This window comes from Hemiscyllium ocellatum, chromosome 19, assembly GCF_020745735.1.
Source record: "Hemiscyllium ocellatum isolate sHemOce1 chromosome 19, sHemOce1.pat.X.cur, whole genome shotgun sequence".
Taxonomy (NCBI): domain Eukaryota; kingdom Metazoa; phylum Chordata; class Chondrichthyes; order Orectolobiformes; family Hemiscylliidae; genus Hemiscyllium; species Hemiscyllium ocellatum.
This window is the reverse complement of record NC_083419.1, coordinates 51,817,133-51,836,578: the sequence shown is the minus strand read 5'-3', so window position 1 is coordinate 51,836,578 and position 19,446 is coordinate 51,817,133. Positions and strand designations below refer to the sequence as shown.

Sequence of the window (19,446 nt, the reverse complement as noted above, 5' to 3'; positions counted from 1 at the left end):
TAATGGCAGCCTGATGCTGAGACATTCAGGATTGTATCAGGATGTTTTCAAGAGCCTGTTGGACCTTTTTGTAAACTAATTCCTTTTGCTTTAGTAGGGACTCTATTTGTTTTCTTAGTGTTGATAATTAGTTGATTGCTCTGTAAATCCCTGCACATAATTTGTTCTTAAATATTATTAACTATATCAATTATATCTCATCATTCTCTGACATCAAATCATTAAGTATTGCTGAAAAAAACATTTTTGAAGCTTTCCATTTTGCACTCATCAGGAAAATTCATGAGTAATATTGTAAGGGAGAGTGCTGATTGATTAACAAGTGGACTCATTGATAGCTTTAGCAAAGAGCTAACTGTTAACTGCTAAACTTTGTATAAATTTCAAACAAGGCAGTTTGATTCTGATATGTCAAAGAATTATACTAAGAACCCCCTATTTTGCTGGGTTAAAACAGGCCTAATGTGCCTACATGCGCGTTTTGTTTGTGAAGAAGAGGGCCTCATATATTAATATATGTAGCTTCCAGTACACACAGTGCACCACACTGACAATCCTGATTTTTTTGCACATTTGATTATTTAGGACATGCTGTCCAATCTCATATTTGTTTCTGAAGTAGGATTTAGACTTTTGTAAGTGTGTGCTGCTTGGGTACAACAAATTTGTTGTGAACAGGTAAGATGGAAATCTTTGACAAAATGTGATGTTTTTTTCTTTCAGCATTAGTGCAGTTATTAAATAAGAGTAGTTGCATCTCTGTTCCAGTCTATCTAGATGAGAGATTTTACTCTTCATGAGTTTAATCAATTCATTCTGTCCCCTCTTTATTTTAAATTTATTTATCTGATCTTCACCGACACGCACTTGCTTAGTTTGAGAAATTTGTCTTTTCCACCTGTCCTGGAAATACCAGATCATAAGGCATAGGAGCAGAAATTGGGCCATTTGGCCCATTGAGTCTGCTCTACCATTTGATCATGGCTGATAGGTTTGTCAGTCTCTTTTTCCTACTTTCTCCCCTTAGCAATCAAGAACTTGTCTAAATCTCAATTTTAAATATACTCAATGACCAGACCTCCACTGCCTTCTGTGGCAATGATTTCCATAGATTCAACACTCTCTGATTAAAGAAGTTTCCCCTTATCTCTGTTCTAAAGAGGCTTCCCTTTACTCTAAGGCTGTACCCTTGGGTCCTTGTCTCTCTTGCCAATGGAAACATCTTCCCAACATCCACTCTGACCAGGCTGTTCAGTATTCTATGCAGCCCTTACTATGACCATCAGGTAAGAGTAAGAAACCCAAATGTCAGCGTTCCCTCTCATTTGCTCTGTGCTTGCTTCAATCTTTGACTGAAGTGTGCATTGAATCCTTTCAGCTGGGAGGATTCTCTTGTCCAATTAGATGCAACATTCTGCCGATTCAGTTTAGTTGGTAACGTCAGATGTCATTGCTAAGTTTGAGAGCTGTGCTTGGATTGGATGCAGGTGCCACTGTTTCATGATCCAGTTTCATTATCTGGACAGGAACATTGTCTTGAAAATTCTGCTTGGTGTGGTTTACTGAAGATTCTTCAGTTTAATTGGTTGAAGAGCTGGATTGTGTCTTGTTCTGTTCCGTGGCTGTGAAATCCCACATACATCCTTGGCTGGGCTAGAAGGACTGCACTTTGAACATAGCTCTCCCGGAACGTATGACAGTGTCCTGAAGCCTCTAGTCACTGTGGAATTATCCAGGTGAAGCCTGGCCAAGATGAGTTAGGATCCCACTCAATTCGAGCAAACTTCTTCGAGACTGTGAATGAGCCCAGGATGGTATGAAGATCATTTTTGAAACATAAGTTGGCAAAACCTAGTCAGTTTGGTGCACATTTGCATACAACTAGGACCATAAACCATAGAAGCAGCAGTAGGCCATTCAGCTCCAAGAATCTGCTCCACCATTCGATCGTGGCTGATATGTTTAATAACCCCATTCTCATGCCTTCTTCCTGTAACCCTTGATCGCTTTACTAATCAAGAGCCTATTTATCTCTGTCTTAAATGCACTCAATGACTTGGCCTCCACAGCCTTCTGAGGCCATCAGTTCCACCTCTCGGTTCTAAAGGATCATCCCTTTGTTCTGAGGCTGTGCCGCTGGATTCTAGTCTCTCCTAATGGAAAGGTCTTCTCCATGTAACCCTATCCAAGCCTCTCAGGCTTTTGTAAGTTACAATCCGATCCCCCCTCCTCCTCCTTCTAAAATCCTTTGAGGACAGTCCCAGAGTCCTCAACCGCCCCTGATATGAGAAGTCCTTCATCCTCGCGATCATTCTTGTAAACTTCCTCTGGACCTTCTCCAAAGTCAACACATGACTCACAGGGCCCAAACCTGCTCACAATGTTCCAGATGTTATATAACTAGAGCCTTAAAGCCTCAGCAGTACATCTCTGCACTTGTATTCTAGCCCTCTTGAAATGAATGCGAACTTTGCATTTGCCTTCCTAACTGCCAACTGAACCCACATGTTAACTGTGAGAAACCTAAGCGAGGACTCCCAGGTCGCCTAGTATCTCAGATTTCTGAAGCCTTTCCCTATTTAGAAAGTAGCCCACACGAGTCTTGTACCTACCAAAATAATTTACCTTTCATTAACCCACATTGTATTCCATCTGCCACTTCATTGCCTACTCTCCTAGCTTGTCCAAGTCCTTCTGCAGCCTCCCCACTTTCTTAACACTACCCGTCACTCCATTTATCTTTGTGTCATCTGCAGACCTATCAACAATGCCCTGAGTTCCTTTGCCCAGATCGTTTATGCAAGATGTGAATAGTTGCAGTCTCAACACTGACCCCTGGGGAACTCCACTAGTCACCAGCTGCTATTGTCACTCCTTAGTCCCCACTCTCCGCCAGTCAACCTATTCTCTATCCATGCCAGTACATTGGCCCTTACTTTATTTAGCAAGCTGCTGTGCGACCTTGTCAAAGATCTTCTGGAAATCCAAATAGATCACATCCCCTGGTCTCCTTTGTCTAATTTGCTCATTACCTCCTCAAAGAATTCTGATAGATTTGTCAGACATGATGTCCCCTTGCGTCAGCTGACAACCCCATCTTACCAAGAAATCCACAATCTCATCCTTAACAGGCTCTAAAATCTGACCAATGACCACCAGCCTATAATTTCCCATCTGCTTCCCTCCTTCTTAAACAGGAGCGTTGCAGTTGCCATTTTCCAAGTCCTCCAGGATCCTCCCTGATTCCAATGATTCCTGAAAGATGATTACCTCTACAATCTCCTCAGCTATTTCCTTCAGAACTCTGTGGTATAGTTCATCGGGTCCAGTTGATTTATCCACCTTCAGGCCTTTCAGCTTCCCCAGCACATTCTCCTTAGTGATGGTTGGATTCACTGTGGCAAATGATCCTTTTTCTTGATGAAAAATGATTTGTTTGACTCAGAATCAGTCAGAATGCCTTTCAGTCAGCTTTTCAGCTGCTTTTGTGCAGGGAGTGGCTGCTGGTCCTCTGCTGCGCTAGCTCGGCTCCTCTCTAACTAGCAGCATGCTCCATCATGGCTATTAGCAGTTTTTGTTGCTTGTAGTCTTCAGGCAGTTCCCAACTGCTGGTAATGCTTAGACACCACTCAGTGTGTACCGAGCGCCCCTCTGATCAAGTTAGAATATCTACTTTTGCTGATCAGGTTTTGTAAATTTCTGGGTGTTGACGGTTCAGGTGCATGTCTGAACATAAGACAGACTGACCATTTATGTGAGTGAATAATCATAAGAATCTCAAAATCAATCTCAAATGTTGTAGCAAAATAGCACAATTACTTCATAAACATGTAATAGTATTCTATAGTTTCTACTTTAATCTAACTACCTTTTTTGAGACTTGGAGAGCTTATGTTCAGTACATACCTAATTTCGTGAAGAACCCAAGATAGTGGCTGAAGAGATTTGTCCAACATTATTTGAACTAATCTGCTCAATTTGTTGCCACTGTCCTTTATTGGCAGCTGTTGTCCACTGTTGTCCAATGTTTGCATGCTATGGACTGGAAAGATTTCCTGGTCCATTAGATCAATCCCGTTAACTTGGAATGTGCAAGGAATATGGAGTAAGAAATCAGTTTTTGTCCCTGTTCTCCTGAAAAATGCACACAATTCAATCTAATTGTGGATGCCAATGGCCTCAGCATGATTTCCAGCTCATTTCAGATCCAGTTGTACATTACATAATGCATAATTGCCTGTCTCAATCATTGAAATGGAAGGTTTAAGCAGGCAAGGATTTTGTTAATTTTATTTTTAATTTGCTTTTTTCAACTATTCTTCTCAAATCACATTTAGGGTACATTTGTATTTTTTTAAAAAACTTGAACATGACTGACTGAAACTTATATAGCCGAGCATTAATTAATATGAAATGGAACTTTTCAGTTTAACGGTGAAGAAACTGAAAATCTATTTGCAAGCTGCAGAGCTCTGTATCTTTTAGGAAGTGAGCTAAAATCATTGGTTGTTGCTTTAACAAATACCAAATATCCTACATCAGCATAGCAAAATGTATAGTCAGCAGTGACTTTATTAAAATGCATTAAAGAAAATGAAAACTAGAGTTTGTGACCTGAAACCTTAAGTAATCAAATTCTGACCTTTCTTCATGTTTACACAACAGCTTTTGTGGTTTTTCTGACCTGGAGGAAATTATCTCCTGGTTAAGCTGGCATTCTGCCCTCTCTCAGATATTATCACACTCAATTAATTTGTTTGTAACTTCATGACTGAAATTTCAGTCTAGGAAGATGAGTAGAGATGAGTGTAAAACTCGATGCTTGGTCAGGAGACTGCTTCACCTTAATGACTATTATTTTGCTGGATAGTTCAACAGCATTTGTGTTTAATTTATTTGAGATTGTTGTCTTTTTAGTCATTTTCTTTCTGCAAAGGCAAGAATTTCAGCTCCAATTTTTATTATTTTGGAATAACAAATGTACTTTGTGTATCAAAATATTTTCTTCTTCTATGAGGGTGATAGGAAATTAACTTTTTACAAATTCTAAATCTCTCCTCTTGCACCCATTCCCAATTTGTTTGTGTAAATAGTCTTTTGGTGTTCTGTTTTTATTTCCCAAAAAAGAGAGGGTGGAAAATCCTATACCTTTTAATATAGTGTTGATGGCTGGTCACCATCATTGTATCACTGAAAGAGCAAGTAAGCTTTCAAGTTTTATTCCAGCACTTTGTGGGAATTTGTATGATGTACAAAATGACTGTCACATTTAGTAATGATTCATTATCTGTGAGGCACTTTGAGATGCATCTGGGTGTTATATACTAGAGCTCAATTTTTTTCACCATTGTGGTGATAGTGCTAGTAATACCTACTTATTGGTATAATTTATTGCTCTCCATCTTTTCGTCACTATTAGTTGTGGAAAGATCAGGCGGTGGATTTGATTAAGACATTTTATTCCCATCTTGTTGATAATCCAGAGTTTGCTTGAAATGTAACGTATTCCAGTCGAATATATTTGTATTTGTAACGTATATTATATATGGTAAATAACTGAATTGAAGAGATTACTTGCAGATGTGGTTATGTTTAAATTCATGTTCTCCTTTTATGAGAAATTAAACTTTCAACTTACAAAAGGAACCTTATGTTTTTGCAGAACTTTATGTTCTGTTCAGATATTTTAACAGTGGCTGTTCAGATATTTTAACAGTGATGATTTCACTGTTAAATGCACTGCTGACTGCAAATCCTCATGGCAGCTCCTCTGACCCATTTATTTATTGATTTTTGCCCTTGACTGGTTTGTGCCTAAGAGATGCTGATACTGATCTGAAGTGGAATCTCTCATGCTGACTTCTTCATTGAGAATACGAGATGCTACTTTACTAAGGATTATGATCATAATCTCTGATGCAAGCCTGTAGTCCTGATGACTTCAAAATTAGAATCAGAGCAAATTGTTTCTCCATGCATGCTTAGTAAAGCCAGCAAATGTTCTTTTTGTAGAGTGTACAACATTTATGTTCTGAACTGGGCAAGCAAAGGCTCAGAGATCCTTCTGGTATGCCTGAAAGTCAGAGCTATAAAATAAAGGAATTGGCCTCTTGGCCTGATGTCAAATGTCTATGCTTTGGAACAGAAGATTTATTTTCAAAGGTTTTTATGATGCTCCATTAAGATCCTGTTTATTTACAATGACAAGTGTAGCATAATCTCCTAATAAAGCAATCAAAGCCACTAAATTTCCCCTGGAAAAGGGATTTGAGGCCTCACTGACATGGCATCAGGTCCATCATTTTTACTACAGTCACCTCCTGCTCTAATCCATCAACCTATTTTTTGCAGGCTTACTTTCAATGCACATTTTGCCTGCATGTGAGGATTTGCACATACGCATTTAAAAATGGCCATTTCTGCTGCTTCAAGATTTCTGCTGACCTTTTGGTGATGTTGCAGTGGGTGATTGGGAGGATGAATTGTGAGAACTGTTCTCTGTGGAATTTCACAGTTGGGAAGAAGGTCATTCACCAAAGTGGGCCTGCTCCAACCTTCTCAAACTATATTTACTCAGTACATCCTAATTGCCTTAGAGAAAGTGATGGACTGGGCCTGATTGAAGTGTTCATTTGCTAAAGTTACTCCTCCGATGTTGACATATCTAGTTTCAGAATTTGTAACTAATATTTATAAAGGAACAGTGATATTTCCAAGTTGGGATGATGAAAATTTGGAAACAGTTTGGAGGTGATCTTGTTTTGATTCACATGCTACCGTTAACCTCCCAGATGACGCAGGTTTAAGAGGTGTTACCAAAAAGTCCTTGTTAAAATGATTATGTATTCCACAACTAGTGCACACCACAAGTTGGTTATACAGTTGGTGAAGGAAGTGATTGCTAAGGATATTCTACTTGAGATGGTCTTGGTCAACACTTCAGTGATGCAACTGTGGTATTTTACAAAATGACCTAAGCCTGGATGTTGTCCAGGTCTTGCTGTATGCTGGTACAGATTGCTTAATTATCTAAGGAATTGCGAATGGAGCTAGATCATGTAATCCTCAGAAAAAAATCCCATTCCTGACCTTACTGCAGAAGAAAGGTCAATAATGTAGTATCGGAAGATTTGTCCAGAGAAATTGCCTTGAGGAACTGCTCCAGTGATGTTATGGGATTGAGATCCTTTGCAACCACCAACATTTTGCATTGTGCCAGATATGTTCATGGCTAAAAAATTGCTTCCCAGTGATATTTACTGACTTCACTTTCATTCTCTCATGCATTTAATGTTAATGCTAATGTCCATGTCCTTCACTTCAACTGTGAAACATAGCTCTTCTATCCATGTTTGGAACTCGTATTCATTTCTCATTTAATCAGGATTGGTCATCTGTGTTTTCAGATGAGTGAAGACATGTTTCACATCATGAATTTTACTGGAGTATAATTCTTCTGCTCCTTATGGTTCACAATGCCTCATGGTATGCAGTTCTGAGCTCTTATACCTATTCTTAATAAATCTCTCTGAACATGCTTGTGATGCTACACAATAGAAAGAAGGGTGCTCTCAGAATGACTAGGACACCATCTTACTAGGACTCTACTCTGGTAATTTCTACCAATCTTGAATAGCTTCACTGATGGGTAATTTAGCAGGACATGATAAGGTAGATTTTCCCTCATGTTAGTTCAATCTCTACCTTCCGCAAGCCCAGTCCATCAGCTGTGTGCATCAGATCTTGGCCAGTTTAGTCAGTCGTGGTGTTAGAAAGCCACATTTGGTGATGGATGTTGAAATTGCATTTTGTTTAAGTTGCTTCTGTTACCACCTGCTTAAAAGCAGCATTCAGTATGAAAGAGAGCTGATTCATGAGCTGAGAGAAGGTGAGAAATTGAAATCCGGTTTCATTGTCCATGTTTAAGTTGACACTATCAAACTGTTTGAGATTTCAAATCAATGTTGATCAAGCCGTTCCACCAGACTGCATACTTTTCTTTCTTTACCACTGGGTAATCCTACAGATAAGACAAACCATACCCTAGAATAGTAATGGATAAGTCTAGCACATTGGGTGATGGTCATACTTTCAGAATCTTACTCTTTAAGGAACAGCCTGACAAGGATATGTAACATAGGCAACCATCATTGGCACCAGTACTTATATGTTACTAAAGTGGACATTTTAGGATCATTGGGACTTGGGTCTATTTTTGTCACAATTGCCTAGATTGTAGCCAATTTGTACATTCTGTTTTACTTTTTATATTGGTTTGATCAATTTAGGAAGTCACTTCAGAGCACAGTTAAGAATCAATGATGTTGTCATGGACCAGTCATATATGACCTATCTGGATTTTGACAGCAAGTCTCTTTCTCTTAATTGCCATTATATTCTTGTTCTTTTTTCTGGACTTATCCCTCTTGCATTCATAATTGGTATAATTGCCCCTCAAAAACAAACACCCTCAGCCCCTGTGTCCTTGAAAAATACCACCCATCTCCAATATCCCTTTTCCTTCCCGAAGTTTTCAAACTCTCTTTATTTTCAGAAGCCAAATTGAAGTATTTTTGCCATTTGAAAGAACTACATAAAAGGTAGGGAGTTAGATTGATCTTTTTAGCATAAATCAATGTATAATACAGTAGCTGTCCAGTTCTAACTAGTCTTCAGTTCATCTATGAGATGCAAATCTTCCACTGCTCTAAGATTAGCAAAAGGGGAAGCAATTAGTAAATAAATCTTAACTGTCATGATAATGAATATTCCAGTTACCTTTCTGGGATGCAAGGTAATTTGTCTATTGAAATGGGCAGCAAGTGATGGAAAACTTTATTATTTCCTCTTTTCTAGCTCTACTTTTGTGCATAAATACCAACTGGAAAGACTTGTAATGCCACTTTCATTTCCATTGCCAAGGTTGGAATAAAACTAATAATTTTACTGAGCTGTACTTTATTTTTTGTTTGACGCAGCAGCTAAAAATAATCCTTTCTCTATCATTTGTAAAGATAGGATCAAAAGCAATTCATACTGCGATCAGAATTCCTCCCTTAAATCAAGCTGCATCAGGCTAAATTCCCACAGTTCTATTCATTATGTAGCTTATTTCATAGAAATTAATATGACCTGTATAATTTATTGAAAATAATTAGAGATAATTAAAGTTTTGTTTAGTACAGGGATAAAGTAATGACCTTTTCCAATTCAATGTAGATCTGATGGTTATTGCTCATTTGAGTTCCCAAATGAAGTTTTCTTCCCTTTTTGTTACTTTCTGTTCTGAAGCCAGTGAGCCACCAATAGAGTGTCCTTTAGATGACAACTGCCATAATGTCGCTAGCTAAAGTAGCTATCCTTCATTGCCGAGGCTTGGAATGTAAACGATGCTGGAGATGAGCACTGTGACCTTGCACAATTGTAGTGCACACTGCTTTTTCAACCAAGATCAACAAGATCATACAGACCAGTGGCTAATTCCTTCCTCTTCTGTACTGTACCATGTACTAGATTGTGCATTTACTAGAAGTGAAAAGGCTCATTTTAATGGACTTGCTGTGAAATGTAGTGTAACCACATAGTAACTGCATTAACAAATTGTTAATACATAGAGTCATAGAGGTCAATAACATGGAAACAGGCCATTCAGCACAACTTGTCCATGCTGCCTAGTTTTCACAATTTAAACTAGTTCCATTTGCCTGCATTTGGTCCATATCTTTCCATACCTATCCCATCCATGTATCCATCAATATTTCTGAAATTATGAAATTGTACTCGCTCCCACCACAACCTCTGGCAGCCTGTTCCAGACGCTAACCAACCTCTTGAAGAAGTTGCCCCTCTGGACCCTTTTGTATATAGCGTGTAGGTTTGCTCGTTGAGCTGTAGGTTTGATATCCAGACGTTTCATTACCTGGCTAGGTAACATCATCAGTGGCGACCTCCAAGTGAAGCGAAGCTGGTTTCTCCTTCTTTCTATTTACATCTTTCTCCTGGATGGGGTTCCTGGGGTTTGTGGTGATGTCATTTCCTGTTCGTTTTCTGAGGGGTTGATAGATGACATCTAGATCTATGTGTTTGTTTATGGCATGTGGTTGGAGTGCCAGGCCTCTAGGAATTCTTTGGCATGCCTTTGCTTAGCCTGTCTCAGGCTAGGTGTGTTGTCCCAATCGAAATGGTGGCTTTTTTCATCCATGTGTAGGGCTACGAGGGAGAGAGGATCGTGTCTTTTTGTGGCTAGCTGGTGTTCGTGTATCCTGGTGGCTAACTTTCTTCCTGTTTGTCCTATGTAGTGTTTGTGGCAGTCCTTGCATGGAATTTTGTAGATGATGTTGGTTTTGTCCATGGGATGTACTGGGTCTTTTAAATTTGTTAGTTTTTGTTTGAGAGTGTATCTCTCTCCCTCTCACCTTTAAACCTATGGCCTCGAGTTTTAGACTACCCTACCAAGGGGCAAAGCTGTCAGCTATCTACCTTATCTATGTCTCATAATTTTATAGATGTCTATAAGGTCCCCCTCAGTCTCCTATGCTGGAGGGAAAATAAAATTCAAGCCTATCCAACCTTTCCTTATAACTCAAATATTCCAGTTCAGGTAGCATCCCAGTAATCTTTTCTGCATTCTTTCTAGTTTATTGAAATCCTTTATATAGTAGGGTGACCACAACTGCACAAAGTACTCAGAATGTGGCTTCACCACTATCTTGTACAGCTGCACGAAATGTCCCACCTCTTATACTCAATGTCTGACCAATTGGACCAAACATGATCAAGGCTTTCTTGGCCACCATGTCTACCTCTGACTCCATTTTCAAGGAGCTATGAACCTGTACTCCTAGATCTCTTTATTCTAAAACACTCCCTCGGGCCCTACCATTGACTGTGCAACTCCTGCCCTAGTTTGCCTTACCAAAATGCAACACATTGCATTTGTCTAAATTAAGCTCCATCTACCATTCCTCAGTCCATTGGCCCAGCCGATCAAGATCTTGCTGCATTCCCAGATGACCACCTTCACTTGTTCCACCAATCTTGGTGTCATCCACAGACTTACTAAATGTACCGCCCAACTTCTCGGCCAAATCATTTATATTTATCTTTTACTGCTCAATTACTGCAGTCATAAGTGTGATCTTTGATAAAGCTTGTTTTGTAATTTGTTATTTAGTTTATGCTGCTCCTAATTACCTTTTGAGAAGGTTGGGTTAAACTATCTCCATGAACTGTTTCAGTCTGTGTACTGAAGCTACATCCACAGTGCCGATAGATAGGGAGTTACATGATTTTAATACTGTAACAATGACGGATTGCCAGTGTATGTCCAAATAGCATGGTATATTGCCTGGAAGTGAAGTTAGTATTTTTTTAACATTGGTTCCTATGTATCTGCTGCTATTTTTCCCCTTCCTTTTCACTGGAAAAGAAGAGTGAGAATTCAGGTACTGTAATGAATTACATAAATAGTTACCTTGGCCTACTGAAGATTAGGAGATTTTCCTTTGGATTATAATTAGTAATGTACTTAAATGGGGAAGAGAATTGTAGGGTTATCATGAAGATTTACTCTTAAGTCTGTTGTTAAATAAAAAGGCTCAGTGGTCGACATGTTTGTGTATGAAGAGGAACAGATCACCACATCCAGGCTTTCATATAATGAATGGCTGTTTGGGTTAGTTAATCAATGACCTGAACCAGCCATAAGCCAATTCTTAGAAGACAAATGCAAAAAGAGGAAGCAAACAAGGCAAGGTTCAAACTTGGCTCCTTAGGTTTAGATTTGAGAAAACCGATTGGCATGCACTTTCTCAGATTCACTTACAAAGGATGGCAGTTTAGAAAAAGTACTGGAGACCAACTACCATCCTGAAACACCTCCAAGGAAGGAGGTACGGAAAAAAGCAGTCGACATTTTTTAAAAACCAAACACCTAGGTCACAGGCTTGTCATCAGTCTGGGAGCCATTTACTGCAGGGATTCTATGATCCTATTGTCTTGTATGGACTGCACAGATAAGTTGTTGCTTCAATATGTGTTTTAAAAGACTGTCTGACAGAATATTTACATGTTTGAGCCATGATAGACATTGCTTTCTTTGTATCGATAAACAAAGTCTGATCTGCTGACAATGTGCAACACAAAAATATGTAAAAATATTCACCATCTAGAGTTGAAGCATTAGTTTGCTTTTTCTCTCTGGGTGCTGCCTGACCTGCTGTGATCTCCTGCAGGTTGTGGTTTCCAGCAGCTGCAGGAATTTGTTCCTACCATACCTAACAATATAGTTTTCATTCTGATCAGTTGACACAGGCAGCAGTTTCTAACTCCCCATCAAAATCCAGAGCCTTCAGCTTTTTGAGTGCCTGAAGCCAGGTATAACTCTGTAGTGACAATAAACCTCTTCTAGGAATTGGGGTGGGGGAAGGAGCCTCTGCCTTCAGACCATAAGAAGGAAAGAAAGCATCACATTGTAAATAGCTTTAACCACAAAATAGACATCAGAAAATTAAAGATCGCCAGTATTATTTTAGTATTCCATAGACAATGCAAATCAGATTCTTCATACCATGTCTTCTTTGAAAGATCATTCAGGTTGTACAAGTCATACTTTAATAACAGCTCATTGCATTACAGCAGTTTTCACTGTAGCAGGGAAGTGAACAATACTAACTGCAGCATTATCTTGAGTCAGAAAGCAGAAGGTTCTTTACATTGAAAAGAAATGTTGGCTGCAAAATTCAGCCAAGTAGCATTCATATCTTGAGTGCAACAGACATAGTTTTGGGTGCAAAATGGTATTTGCCCAATGTGCATGTCCTTCTGATGCAGCGAAAACTGGATTATATTTTGGCAAGGATGTTACAGCATGGTCTATATAAGTGCTAGGGGGTTGGTTAGCTCAGTTGATTTGATGGCTGGTTTATGACATAAAGTGACCTCAACAGCACAGGTTCATTTCCGATTGCTAGAGTCGCTGTGAATGTTCCACTTTTTCGATCTCACTCCTACTGAGATATGATGACCCTCAGGTTAAGTGGCCACCAATCATGTCTGTCTAATAAGAGAGCAGCCTTATGGCCTTCTGGAATTATGGTGACTTTACCTACATGTGTGCATCAGATGCATGCAAATAGGGAGATCATGACATCAGGTAATAATGTTAAGCTATAGTGTCTTGGTGAGTTGCTGTAGTGTGTCTGGTTGATGTTATACAATGCTGCCAGTGTGTTTGATTGGTGGAGGGAGTGAATATTTAAGGTAGTAAATAGGGTACCAATCAAACAAGTTGACCAATTGTTTTTGCACGTTCCTCTCTCATCAATGAGACAACTGAAAAATGTTCCATTGAACAGGTTTTTGAATTTCAGGAGGTGTTCCTTGCTACAAAATACCAGCCTCTGATCTACCCTTATTAGCCACAGTATTGAAATAATTGGTCCAGTTCAGCTTTTGGCCTGTGGTAACCTTGAGGATGTTGAAAGCCAGTATATTTATATTCATAGTTCCATAGAAAACAAAGCAGGAGTAGGCCATTTGGCCCATTTAGCCTGCTCCAGCTTTCATTAAGAGCATGGCTGATCTATCCATTATCTCAGCTGCTCCCACCTGAATGATCCTCATAACCTTTAATTCCCCTACCAGGTAAAAATCCATCCAACTGTGTCTTAAATATATTTAATGAAGCAGTCTGTACTGCTTCCTTGGGCAGACAATTCCATAGATTCTCTACTCTCTGGGAAAAGCAGTTCCTCCTCATCTCTGCCCCTAATATACTTCCCCTAATCTTGAGATGATGTCCCCTAGTCCTAGTCTTACCCATCAGTGGAATCAGTTTGCCTCCCTCTATCTTATCTAACCCTTTCATAATTTTATATGCTTCTATAAGGTCCCCTCTCATTCTTCCAAATTCTAGCAAGTAGTGTCCTAGGCAGCTCAACCTCCCAACATAGAGTAACCCCCTCATCTCTGGAATCAACCTGGAGAACCTCCTCTGCACCACCTCCAAAGCCTGGATATCCATTCTCAAGTAAGGGGACTAGAACTGTGCACAATACTATTGGTGCAGCCTCACCAATGCCTTGTAGAATTGCAGCAGAACCTCCCTGCTCTTAAACTCAAACCGTCTAGCAATGAAAGCCAATATTCTGTTCGCCTTCCCTGATTTCCTGTTACACCTATAAATGAACTTTTGGCAATTCATGTACAAGCACTCCTATGTCCCTCTGCACAACGTGCTGCAATCTTTCACCATTTAAATAATACTCTGACCTACAACTTTTACTTCCAAAACAGATAATCTCGTATTGCACTCCATCTGTCCAATCGCATCTTAATCTCTTTGGAGTCCCTCCATATCTTCTGCACAGTTTGCCTTTACACTCAATTTAATATCTTCAGCAAACTTGGATATGTTACACTTGGTCACCTCTTCCAAATCATTTTATTTTTTTATTTATATATATATATATAAAACGAACAGTTGCATTACGAAAGATAGGCTGGAAGGTAAGAGAGGTGGGATCATGCTCTTAATTAAAGATGAGATTAGGGTGATAAGGAGAGATGATATAGGATCTAAGGAGCAAAATATTGAATCCATCTGTGTGGAGATCAGGAATAGTAAATGGAAAAAGGCACTGGTGGGAGCAGTCTACAGGCCACCCAATAATAATGCTACACTGGCACAGGCGATCAAGCAAGAAATATCTGACCCATGTAAGAATGGAACAGCAGTAGTCATGGGGGACTTTAACATGCACATTGATTGGCCAACTCAAGTTGATAGAGGCAGTCTTAAAGAGAAGTTCATAGAACTCATCTGTGATAACTTCTTGAACAGCATATTACCATTGGTTTATGTGGTTGGTGCAGTTCAATTTCTGGTCAATTGTAACCCTGAAGGCATTGATAATAGGGCATTCAGTGATTGTAATGTCATTGAATGTTGACAGCAGATGAGATTCTCTCACTGGGGATGGTCATTTCCTGTTTGGGAATATTATTTGTCACCAGTCAGATGTTCACAACTGTATAATTATCATTGTGTTAATATTACACATATTACTTATATTGTAATTTTATAAAGAAGTATGATTTGTCTTTGAGCCAAAAACATTGTATTTGTATCACTGCCAGAGGGTATGTGGCTGATTTTTGTTGATTCAGGTCATCCACACAAAAATCAGACAGACTGGTATGTTATCTCAGTAGCTGTTACAAAAGGGAGCCATTTGGAATTCATTTACCTTCTTGGACTAAAATGGGTTTTTGATGGCATGAAAATCCAAAGCTTTTGACACGTGCAAGAGACTGGAAGAAATCCCCTGCAGGGAATTCCAGCCTAATTGACCTGGCTTGTGCAACAACCATTCATTAGAGGTTAGCATAGAAACCATTTTAGGTTTGATCTGCATAAACATCTGAAATTCCAAAAAGAAAATCGTCACAAAGGCAACTAAGAGGCAACAACTTCAATAATTGCAACAATAAGAAAAAATATCTTGGCAAAACATTGAGTTTTGTTTTTCAGAAATTAACTGCAGATCTGCCAATTTAGTCCAGGCAATCTGCAAGTGCCTTAACTACAGAGTTATTAAGGTACAAGAAATCTTTCCTCCATCTGAAATATGTTGACTCTAACAGCTACCTCTGGAACCATCATAGCTGCTGACTTTTGACTTCAAGGGTTAACCTCTTCAGTAAAGTAACAAGTCACTTCCTGGTCCCAAGCCTCTGAGACTCTTCAGCATTTTCTCCTTGGAAGTATTCTTTGTGTCTTGCCTGCATTTGTTTTAATCTTGGGATCTTTATGTTTTAAATTAACAACATTATCCCTTTATAAACCAATCTTGAATTTTTTTTAAACAAATGCTTGACTGCTGGTCCATTTTAATTTGAGTCAAACAAATGTTTCGAGATGTTGGCTAAAGAAGCTATATTTCTTAAGAAAAGCTACTCAGCCTACAGGTCAACATTGACCACAACATCACAGAACGCTGCCATGGCAACCTCTGAAAAACATGCCAGATCATTGACATAGATACTACCACCACACGTGAGAACATGGCAGATGCTCATGTGACTTGGCCAATGTTGTCTACCTCCTACTGGCAACACCATGCAGATGTTGTGACAACAGATGAATGGACACCACCCAATAATCGCCAGACAGGAATATTTCTTCCCAAATGGGGAACACTTCAGCGATCAGGGACATTCAGACTCCGATCTTTGGGTAAGCATCCTCCCAAGGTGGCCTTCGAGTTACACAGCAATGCAGAATTGCCAAGCAGAAGCTGATAGCCAAATTCCATACCCATTTACACCTCAACTTGAGTTCATGTCACACTGCATGTAACTTCGCCACATTTCTGTTTTTGTAAAATCTTCCTTCTTGTCCTGTTTCACACCATCACTTGGGTAACTTGTTATGATCTCTCTACCTTAATTAGTTTGCACAGTTTTGGATTTTCTTAATTTGGTTAGACCACTAGCATGTGACTCTTATATCTATCATATTCTTCCAGCCACTTGGTTTGTCTCCAGCACCACATTATTTCTAATTTCTTGTAATTATCTCTCTGCCTCAATTAATCAGATTATAAGTCATCCCATCACATGTAAAGCTGTTGTCACTTTATTCACACCATCTGACACTCTTGATCACCAGCAGAGGCTTATTATTATTATTATGCTGACACTCCACTCACATCCTTTGTATGACCTTTTGATCTTTCTGATTATAAGTTCTGTGCCTGGGTGTCCTGTCTTCACTTTACTTGACAAAGGGGCAGTGCTGCGAAAGCTTGTGATTCCAAATAAGCCTGTTGGACTATAACCTTGTGTCATGTGACTTCTAACCTTGTCCACCCTAGTCCAGCACCTCCACATTACAATTCACAGACCATGCATCAGGTATGTCTAGAGGCTGAGAGTCAGCCTAGGTACGGATATTATCTGGGTCTTGTTACATATGGATGAAGATTGTTTGAGTATCTGAGGAGTCACAAAGTGGTTCTGAATGTTGTGCACTCATCAGCAAACATTCACACTTCTGACCTTGTGATGGTGGGAAAATGGCTGGTGAAGCAGCTGAAGGTGATTGGACCGAAGGCATTATCCTGAGGAACTCCTGCAGAGATGTCCTGGAGCTAAGATGATTGACCTCAATCCATCTCAGCCATTTTCTTTTGTGCTAGCTATGAACCAGTGGAGAGCTTACTTGCTGATTCTGAGATGTTAATGTTAGGGCTCCTTGATGCCTCATAACATCAAATGGTGCCTTGATGTCAGGGGCTGTCACTCTTGCAACACTTCCATCTATGTTCAGATGAAGACTGTCATAAGGTTGGAGCTGAGTGGTCCAAGCAGAATTCAAATGGAATATCAGTGAGCAAGTTATTGCATAATAAGTGATACTTGATAGCACTGGCAACCACTCCTTTCCATCACTTTATTCTCAATCATCAGTAAAGTCACGGGCAGTAATTAACAGGGTTGGATTTGTCGTGCATTTTGTGGTCTGAACATATCTGAGCAATTTGTTGACTGTAAGATGCAATTCAGTATGACTCTCAGGCTGTTACTTGAATAGAGTCAGCCAGCTGTCTTAATTTTGTTCCTGAGGAAGACTTTGCAGGTTTGACGGGGCTGTGTGCACTGTTACCATTTTTATGACCAAGGGCAATGCCGAGTAGTCTGTCAGGTTCACGTTGATAGATTTTTCAGCAGATGGATATGAATGAATGTCTTGCTCACACCCCTCATAATGTTTAAGGATGGGTAACGTCAGCGATGTCATGGTCAGCAATATTCTTATCCCATGTAATGGTGGAAAGTGAAGCAAGCAGCATATAATTGCTGTGGTCTGCACCAAGATGGATGGCACCAAAACATTGCCACCTCTTGTGATGGGAAAGTTCAACAACCCACCTTGCTTTGCGAGTATCAAGACATGAGCTGCACACAGTGAGGTTAACAAAACTGATCAGATGATCTCCATTTTATTTGAGGCATGGATCAGGAAAGTGGACAAAATGTCTTCGTGTAAGATGAGAAGATGTTGTTTGGATGACCCCAAAGAGTCTGATGAATGCTCACCCACTCACCAGTCTGCGTCTCTCATTGAAGCCTCGCAGAATTTCACACTGCAGCATGGAAAACCTTCCTGGTGCTTTGATGACGTTGTGAGCTTGTTTGAAGACAGCACACTCAGCCAATTTTCAAGAATGGAGTTTGTCCAGTGCCACATCCCACCGTTTCTCTGCTTTAATCGTATAAGCTCAGTCTATTGTCAAGTGGAAATAAATTGAAAAGTAAAGATGTTTTACGACACATTTACCACATCATTGTGCTTTAATTTTTTTTTAACCAAGTGTGTTTGTCAGCAAATCAGGTTACATGAGCTTCCTAAGCTAACTCAAATCTCCATTTAACATGAAGGTGGGGGTAGATACCCTGTGATTCAACTTCATGTTATTTTACTGAAGATCATATAGAGTATGAGCTACAAGGCTGAAAATGTGTTGCTGGTTAAAGCACAGCAGGTTAGGCAGCATCCAAGGAACAGGAAATTCGACGTTTCGGGCCAGAGCCCTTCATCAGGAATCAGGAATGCCTCATTCCTGATGAAGGGCTCCGGCCCGAAACGTCGAATTTCCTGTCCCTTGGATGCTGCCTAACCTGCTGTGCTTTAACCAGCAACACATTTTCAGCTCTGATCTCCAGCATTTGCAGACCTCACTTTTTACTATGAGCTACAAGGTCACAGAACAGACAGTAAAGTACCCAAGTGTAGCAAATGGGCAGGTGAGTGAATGGTACACATTTTCACCAAAAGAATGCACGATAGCTCAAGTAGAGATAGTGTTTTATTGTATTAACAATCTAATAGTTTTATTGAAAATCTATTATCAAGACGGATTGTCATTCGCAAGGCATTTATTGCATCGGAAATTGTCCCATAAAGGGATGGTTAGGGTAGATGCAGGTCAGATGTTTCCCCTGGTTTGGAGGAATCTAGAACCAAGGGGCATGATTTAAAAAGAAGCTGGATGCCATTTAAGATCAAGATGAGAATTTATTTCAGTAGGAGAGTTGTGAACCTGTGAAATTCTGTACTCCAGAGCATTGGGGAATCTCAGTCTTTGAGTATATTTAAAGTTGAAGTTGATAATCATTTGATCCTCAATGACATAAAGGGTGATGAGGTCAGTGTGGGGAAAGGTATTAAAGTGTTCTTTCAGCCACAATTATCATAAATCCTTGAGCGGGCTGGATGAACTGAATGATCTACTCTGCTCCTGTGTTCCTTTGCTGTTCTTTTGGACTTGCAGGTCCACTTCAGAAGATTAAGAGTCAATCAAGTTATTGTAAAACAAGTGTTCATATATTTCATGCTGAAAAATGATGGCAGAGCCACCTTATCTATTGAACAGTAGGTTC

General features: G+C 39.6%; 1 protein-coding gene across 1 annotated transcript in view; it reads left to right on the top strand.

Moving 5' to 3' along the window:
* scube1 (signal peptide, CUB domain, EGF-like 1) overlaps nt 1–19,446 on the top strand; it is a 281,214-nt gene that overhangs the window by 176,971 nt on the left and 84,797 nt on the right. The gene's annotated exons all lie outside the window — the stretch shown is intronic.